Source organism: Triticum aestivum, chromosome 6A, assembly GCF_018294505.1.
Source record: "Triticum aestivum cultivar Chinese Spring chromosome 6A, IWGSC CS RefSeq v2.1, whole genome shotgun sequence".
Classification (NCBI taxonomy): domain Eukaryota; kingdom Viridiplantae; phylum Streptophyta; class Magnoliopsida; order Poales; family Poaceae; genus Triticum; species Triticum aestivum.
Window position 1 is genome coordinate 612,938,923 of NC_057809.1, and position 8,157 is coordinate 612,947,079.

The 8,157-nt window shown below is 43.7% G+C and overlaps 1 pseudogene; it reads left to right on the forward strand.

Moving 5' to 3' along the window:
* The first annotated feature begins 1,105 nt into the window (after nucleotides 1-1,105).
* On the forward strand, nucleotides 1,106-1,988 carry LOC123131381 (BTB/POZ and MATH domain-containing protein 1-like; annotated as a pseudogene).
* The last annotated feature ends 6,169 nt before the right edge of the window (nucleotides 1,989-8,157 follow it).

Below are 8,157 nucleotides of genomic sequence, written 5' to 3' on the forward strand. Positions count from 1 at the left end.
TTGCCAAACAAAATTTGACATTTCCCTAACACTTTTTATCCATGCCTCAACCTTTTCGGTTTCCATTCTAGTTATCTATCCTCTATAACCATAATAGTCCATATTAATTTGTACTTTCCTAGATTGACAAGAAAAATGAACTTCCTAAAAAGGAAACAAGATAGTTGATCCCTAAAATTATGAACTTTCTATATATACATTGACATGATATTCTGCTTATAGTTGATATTAGCATATCATTGGAAATTTCACCTGTATTATAATATTATGCATAGCTTTTGATGGCTGGTCCATGCTATTCCTTCTTTTAGATTGTGCAACCTGTGGTATTGGTTCTTCTGTTTGCTTCGTGGGCTACAATCGATGTGTTAATTAGGTGGTAAGCTCTTCGTCTGCATGCCACCATCATGGAATCCTCTGTCTGTCAAAAGTTTCATTTCGAATCAGCTGAGCATCTTATATTTGTGAACCGGGGGAGTACTTTACAATATGATCATAGTAGTTCGAATTTCAATAGTACTGAACTGCAGATGCGAACTCTCGGGAATTTATATGAGAATTCCCTGGAGTTCCCAATGTAGAAGAGTCAGGTTAAATCACGGACCAGGTACACTGGCCAATCCTCGATCTTGAGGTACACTGCATGTTTGGGATGGTAGGATGGAAAGAGTGCTAAGGTGGTAGATGAAAATGGACAACACTGCTAGAGATAACGAAGGCGCTAACTTATACTCGAGGTGAAACGGAGGCTCCTCCGTCGACGTGTCCTGCATACCACACTCAACACCGGAGGTACACGGTGATGTGGCTGTCTGCGAACAAGGAACCACTTGTTTCTTGTTCCATCAAATAAAATCGTAAAAACCTAAGAGTATAAGTTAAGTACTAATGGTAATCTTATATTCTTATATAACTACTGCACGACAACACAAAACTTCCCCCTTTCCAAATTGAAACCCTGACCTTCCCCCAATCCTCCTGGTCACTTTCTTCCGCCGCGCCGCCGCCACTCCCCCTTCCCTCCCCACCACCACCAATAGCATCGCCAAGTGCCTTCATCGAGAGTTACAACCCACCCCGCCCCCTCCTCCTCCCAACTTCCGCAATGGCAGCATCGCGGGGTTCAATAGTGAGGGTGCCATTGAGGCACACCCAAGAGATGACGGAGGCCACGAACGTGTCTGAGATTGCCGGCTAAAACCTGCTCAAGGGCCTTGGTAGAGGCGAATTGCGCTCTTCTCCGCCATTCTCTATCGGCAGCTACGAATGGTGCATCCTGTACTACCCCGACGGTTTTGGGGACAAGGAGAGCCAAGGTCACGCCTCTGTCTTTCTCAAGATCATGACCAAGAATGCCGTGGTGAGGGCGTTATATAGGTTGTGACCTCTGGATGCGGTTAGGGGCAAACGATTAAGGCGGTGTGCCAAGTGACAAAAGTGTTCGACCCTAAAAGCCTATCTTGGGGCTTTCCAAAGTTTATGAAGATCACCAAGCCAACGTACGCGGGGAACAATTGTCTCGTGATGGAGTGCGAAGTTCGTGTTATCAAGGAAGCACTAGAGATCATGTGCTGCCCTATGAACTTTCGGATAATCTTGCAACATTGCTAGAGGGGAAGAAAGGAGCAGACATGACTTTTAAGGTTCAAGGGAATATATTTTCTGCTAATAAGATTTTGCTTGCGATGTGGTCGGCGGTCTTTGACACGAAGTTTTACGGGCCTATGGCTATGGGGGACAACGAGTCACAGGACATAACTATTGACGACATGCAACCTGCTGTATTCAAGGCATTTCTTCACTTCTTCTACATGGATTCATTGCCTTCCATGGTTGATCTTGATGATGATGGAAAAAGAGAAATAGTTAAGCACTTACTTGTGGCTGCTGATAAGTATGCGACGAAAAGGATGAAGGTGATATGTGAAGGCATGCTATGGAAGAGTCTTGATGTTGAGACCGCGGCGACAATATTAGCTCTAACTTAGCAGCTTCATTGCAACAACCTCAAATATGCTTCCATTGAATTTATGCTCTGTTTGAATAATATGAATGATGTGCTTGCAAGCCAAGGGTATCTACATCTCAAAAGATCTTTTCCTGACGTCATAATCGATGTGTCTGAGAGAACAGTTAAGTCCCGCAAAATTTAGTATGCCAACCCGGCATGAGCTACTGCCTGTCCTTCAGTTCCAGAAGATCCTTGGCATGTTGGTTTTGAGAAGGTTATGAAGTGGTGCTACATTTAGGATACCCATCACCTGTTGGCTTCTATCATGTTACTTTTGATACACTAGTAAGATGGCCGTGCTATGCCACAGAACCACATCAAAGTATGGAGAAGAAAATAGTCCATCCGCACTTGGATGAAGGGATAAGGTGGATAGGGATAGAAGGTGGAGCACAAACAAGTGAGAGGTGGCGATGGGGTCTTGTGAAACGGTACCAGCAATATGGAAAATAGTGTGAAGACAAGGAGGTTTTGTTGACAAGGCAATGATAGCGAAATGACTAAAATGCACCATTGGTCTATAAACTTGTTCCAAATATGCACATGTTGGGGAACGTAGTAATTTCGAAAATTTTCCTACGCACACGCAAGATCATGGTGATGCATAGCAACGAGAGGGGAGAGTGTTGTCTACGTACCAACGCAGACCGACTGCGGAAGCGATCACACAACGTAGAGGAAGTAGTCGTACATCTTCTTCCCGATCCGACCGATCCAAGCACCGTTACTCCGGCACCTCCGAGTTCTTAGCACACGTTCAGCTCGATGACGATCCTCGGGCTCCGATCCAGCAAAGCGTCGAGGAAGAGTTCCGTCAGCACGATGGCGTGGTGACGATCTTGATGTACTACCGACGCAGGGCTTCGCCTAAGCACTACAACAGTATGATCGAGGTGGAATTTGGTGGCAGGGGGCACCGCACACGGCTAAGGAACGATCTCAAGGATCAACTTGTGTGTCTTGGGTGTCCCCTGCCCCCGTATATAAAGGAGCAAGGGAGGAGGGGCTGGCCGGCCAAGGAGGGAGGCGCAGGAGAGTCCTACTCCCACTGGGAGTAGGATTCCCCCTCCAATCCTAGTCCAACTAGGATTCCTTGGAGGGGAAAAGAGGAGGAGGTGGCCGGCCACCCTTTCCTAGTCCTAATAGGACTAGGGGAAGGGGGAGGCGCGCAGCCCATCTAGGGCAGCCCCTTCTTCTTTCCACTAAGGCCCATTATGGCCCATCTAGCTCCCGGGGGGTTCCGGTAACCCTCCCGGTATTCCGGTAAAATCCCGATTTCACCCGGAACACTTCCGATGTCCAAACATAGGCTTCCAATATATCAATCTTTATGTCTCGACCATTTTGAGACTCCTCATCATGTCCGTGATCACATCCGGGACTCCGAACAACCTTCGGTACATCAAAATGCATAAACTCATAATAACTGTCATCGTAACGTTAAGCGTGCGGACCCTACGGTTCGAGAACAATGTAGACATGACCGAGACATGTCTCCGGTCAATAACCAATAGCGGGACCTGGATGCCCATATTGGCTCCTACATATTCTACGAAGATCTTTATCGGTCAGACCGCATAACAACATACGTTGTTCCTTTTGTCATCGGTATGTTACTTGCCCGAGATTCGATCGTCGGTATCCAATACCTAGTTCAATCTCGTTACTGGCAAGTCTCTTTACTCGTTCCGTAATACATCATCTCATAACTAACATCTTAGTTATAATGCTTGCAAGGCTTATGTGATGTGTATTACCGAGAGGGCCCAGAGATACCTCTCCGACAATCGGAGTGACAAAACCCTAATCTCGAAATACGCCAACCCAACATCTACCATTGGAGACACCTGTAGTACTCCTTTATAATCACCCAGTTACGTTGTGACGTTTGGTAGTACCCAAAGTGTTCCTCCGGTAAACGGGAGTTGCATAATCTCATAGTTATAGGAACATGTATAAGTCATGAAGAAAGCAATAGCAACATACTAAACGATCGGGTGCTAAGCTAATGGAATGGGTCATGTCAATCAGATCATTCAACTAATGATGTGACCTCGTTAATCAAATAACAACTCTTTGTTCATGGTTAGGAAACATAACCATCTTTGATTAACGAGCTAGTCAAGTAGAGGCATACTAGTGACACTCTGTTTGTCTATGTATTCACACATGTATTATGTTTCCGGTTAATACAATTCTAGCATGAATAATAAACATTTATCATGATATAAGGAAATAAATAATAACTTTATTATTGCCTCTAGGGCATATTTCCTTCAGTCTCCCACTTGCACTAGAGTCAATAATCTAGATTACACAGTAATGATTCTAACACCCATGGAGCCTTGGTGCTGATCATGTTTTGCTCGTGGAAGAGGCTTAGTCAACGGGTCTGCAACATTCAGATCCGTATGTATCTTGCAAATCTCTATGTCTCCCACCTGGACTAAATCCCGGATGGAGTTGAAGCGTCTCTTGATGTGTTTGGTCCTTTTGTGAAATCTGGATTCCTTTGCCAAAGCAATTGCACTAGTATTGTCACAAAAGATTTTCATTGGACCCGATGCACTAGGTATGACACCTAGATCGGATATTAACTCCTTCATCCAGACTCCTTCGTTCGCTGCTTCGGAAGCAGCTATGTACTCCGCTTCACATGTAGATCCCGCTACGACGCTTTGTTTAGAACTGCACCAACTGACAGCTCCACCATTTAAAGTAAACACGTATCCGGTTTGCGATTTAGAATCGTCCTGATCAGCGTCAAAGCTTGCATCAACGTAACCTCTTACGGTGAGCTCTTTGTCACCTCCATATACGAGAAACATATCCCTAGTCCTTTTCAGGTATTTCAGGATGTTCTTGACCGCTGTCCAGTGATCCACTCCTGGATTACTTTGGTACCTCCCTACTAAACTTATAGCAAGGCACACATCAGGTCTGGTACACAACATTGCATACATGATAGAGCCTATGGCTGAAGCATAGGGAACATCTTTCATTTTCTCTCTATTTTCTGCAGTGGTCGGGCGTTGAGTCTGACTCAACTTCACACCTTGTAACACAGGCAAGAACCCTTTCTTTGCTTGATCCATTTTGAACTTCTTCAAAATCTTGTCAAGGTATGTGCTTTGTGAATGTCCAATTAAGCGTCTTGATCTATCTCTATAGATCTTTATGCCTAATATGTAAGCAGCTTCCCCGAGGTCCTTCATCGAAAAACTTTTATTCAAGTATCCCTTTATGCTATCCAGAAATTCTATATCATTTCCAATCAGCAATATGTCATCCACATATAATATCAGAAATGCTACAGAGCTCCCACTCACTTTCTTGTAAATACAGGCTTCTCCAAAAGTCTGTATAAAGCCAAATGCTTTGATCACACTATCAAAGCGTTTATTCCAACTCCGAGATGCTTGCACCAGTCCATAAATGGATCGCTGGAGTTTGCACACTTTGTTAGCTCCCTTTGGATCGACAAAACCTTCTGGTTGCATCATATACAACTCTTCTTCCAGAAATCCATTCAGGAATGCAGTTTTGACATCCATCTGCCATATTTCATAATCATAAAATGCGGCAATTGCTAACATGATTCTGACGGACTTAAGCATCGCTACGGGTGAGAAGGTCTCATCGTAGTCAACCCCTTGAACTTGTCGAAAACCTTTTGCGACAAGTCGAGCTTTATAGACAGTAATATTACCGTCAGCGTCAGTCTTTTTCTTGAAGATCCATTTATTCTCAATTGCTTGCCGATCATCGGGCAGGTCAACCAAAGTCCATACTTTGTTCTCATACATGGATCCCATCTCAAATTTCATGGCCTCAAGCCACTTTGCGGAATCTGGGCTCACCATCGCTTCTTCATAGTTTGTAGGTTCATCATGATCTAGTAGCATGACTTCCAGAATTGGATTACCGTACCACTCTGGTGCGGATCTCACTCTGGTTGATCTACGTGGTTCAGTAGTATCTTGTCCTGAAGTTTCATGATCATCATCATTAGCTTCCTCACTAATTGGTATAGGTGTCGCAGAAACAGTTTTCTGTGATGTACTATTTTCCAATAAGGGAGCAGGTATAGTTACCTCGTCAAGTTCTACTTTCCTCCCACTCACTTCTTTCGAGAGAAACTCCTTCTCTAGAAATGATCCATTCTTAGCAACGAATGTCTTGCCTTCGGATCTGTGATAGAAGGTATACCCAACAGTTTCCTTTGGGTATCCTATGAAGACACATTTCTCCGCTTTGGGTTCGAGCTTATCAGGTTGAAGCTTTTTCACATAAGCATCGCAGCCCCAAACTTTAAGAAACGACAACTTTGGTTTCTTGCCAAACCATAGTTCATAAGGCGTCGTCTCAACGGATTTTGATGGTGCCCTATTTAACGTGAATGCGGCCGTCTCTAAAGCATAACCCCAAAACGATAGCGGTAAATCAGTAAGAGACATCATAGATCGCACCATATCTAGTAAAGTACGATTATGACGTTCGGACACACCATTACGTTGTGGTGTTCCGGGTGGCGTGAGTTGCGAAACTATTCCACAATTTTTCAAATGTACACCAAACTCGTAACTCAAATATTCTCCTCCACGATCAGATCATAGAAACTTTATTTTCTTGTTACGATGATTTTCAACTTCACTCTGAAATTCCTTGAACTTTTCAAATGTTTCAGACTTGTGTTTCATTAAGTAGATATACCCATATCTGCTTAAATCATCTGTGAAGGTGAGAAAATAACGATATCCGCCACGAGCCTCAATATTCATCGGACCACATACATCGGTATGTATGATTTCCAATAAATCTGTTGCTCTCTCCATAGTACCGGAGGACGGTGTTTTAGTCATCTTGCCTATGAGGCACGGTTCGCAAGTATCAAGTGATTCATAATCAAGTGGTTCCAAAAGCCCATCAGTATGGAGTTTCTTCATGCGCTTTACACCGATATGACCTAAACGGCAGTGCCACAAATAAGTTGCACTATCATTATCAACTCTGCATCTTTTGGCTTCCACATTATGAATATGTGTATTACTACTATCGAGATTCAACAAGAATAGACCACTCTTCAAAGGTGCATGACCATAAAAGATATTACTCATATAAATAGAACAACCATTATTCTCTGATTTAAATGAATAACCGTCTCGCATTAAACAAGATCCAGATATAATGTTCATGCTCAACGCTGGCACCAAATAACAATTATTTAGGTCTAATATTAATCCCGAAGGTAGATGTAGAGGTAGCGTGGCGACCGCGATCACATCGACTTTGGAACCGTTTCCCACGCGCATCGTCACCTCGTCCTTTGCTAGCGTCCACTTATTCCGTAGTCCCTGTTTCGAGTTGCAAATATTAGCAACAGAACCAGTATCAAATACCCAGGTGCTATTGCGAGCTCTAGTAAGGTACACATCAATAACATGTATATCACATATACCTTTGTTCACCTTGCCATCCTTCTTATCCTCCAAATACTTGGGGCAGTTCCGCTTCCAGTGACCAGTCTGCTTGCAGTAGAAGCACTCAGTTTCAGGCTTAGGTCCAGACTTGGGTTTCTTCTCCTGAGCAGCAACTTGCTTGCTGTTCTTCTTGAAGTTCCCCTTCTTCTTCCCTTTGCCCTTTTTCTTGAAACTAGTGGTTTTGTTAACCATCAACACTTGATGCTCCTTCTTGATTTCTACCTCCGCAGCTTTCAGCATTGCGAAGAGCTCGGGAATAGTCTTGTTCATCCCTTGCATATTATAGTTCATCATGAAGCTCTTGTAGCTTGGTGGCAGTGATTGGAGAATTCTGTCAATGACGCAATCATCTGGAAGATAAACTCCCATCTGAATCAAGTGATTATTATACCCAGACATTTTGAGTATATGCTCACTGACAGAACTGTTCTCCTCCATCTTGCAGCTATAGAACTTATTGGAGACTTCATATCTCTCAATTCGGGCATTTGCTTGAAATATTAACTTCAACTCCTGGAACATCTCATATGCTCCATGACGTTCAAAACGTCATTGAAGTCCCGATTCTAAGCCGTAAAGCATGGCACACTGAACTATCGAGTAGTCATCAGCTTTGCTCTGCCAGACGTTCATAACATCTGGTGTTGCTCCAGCAGCAGGCCTGGC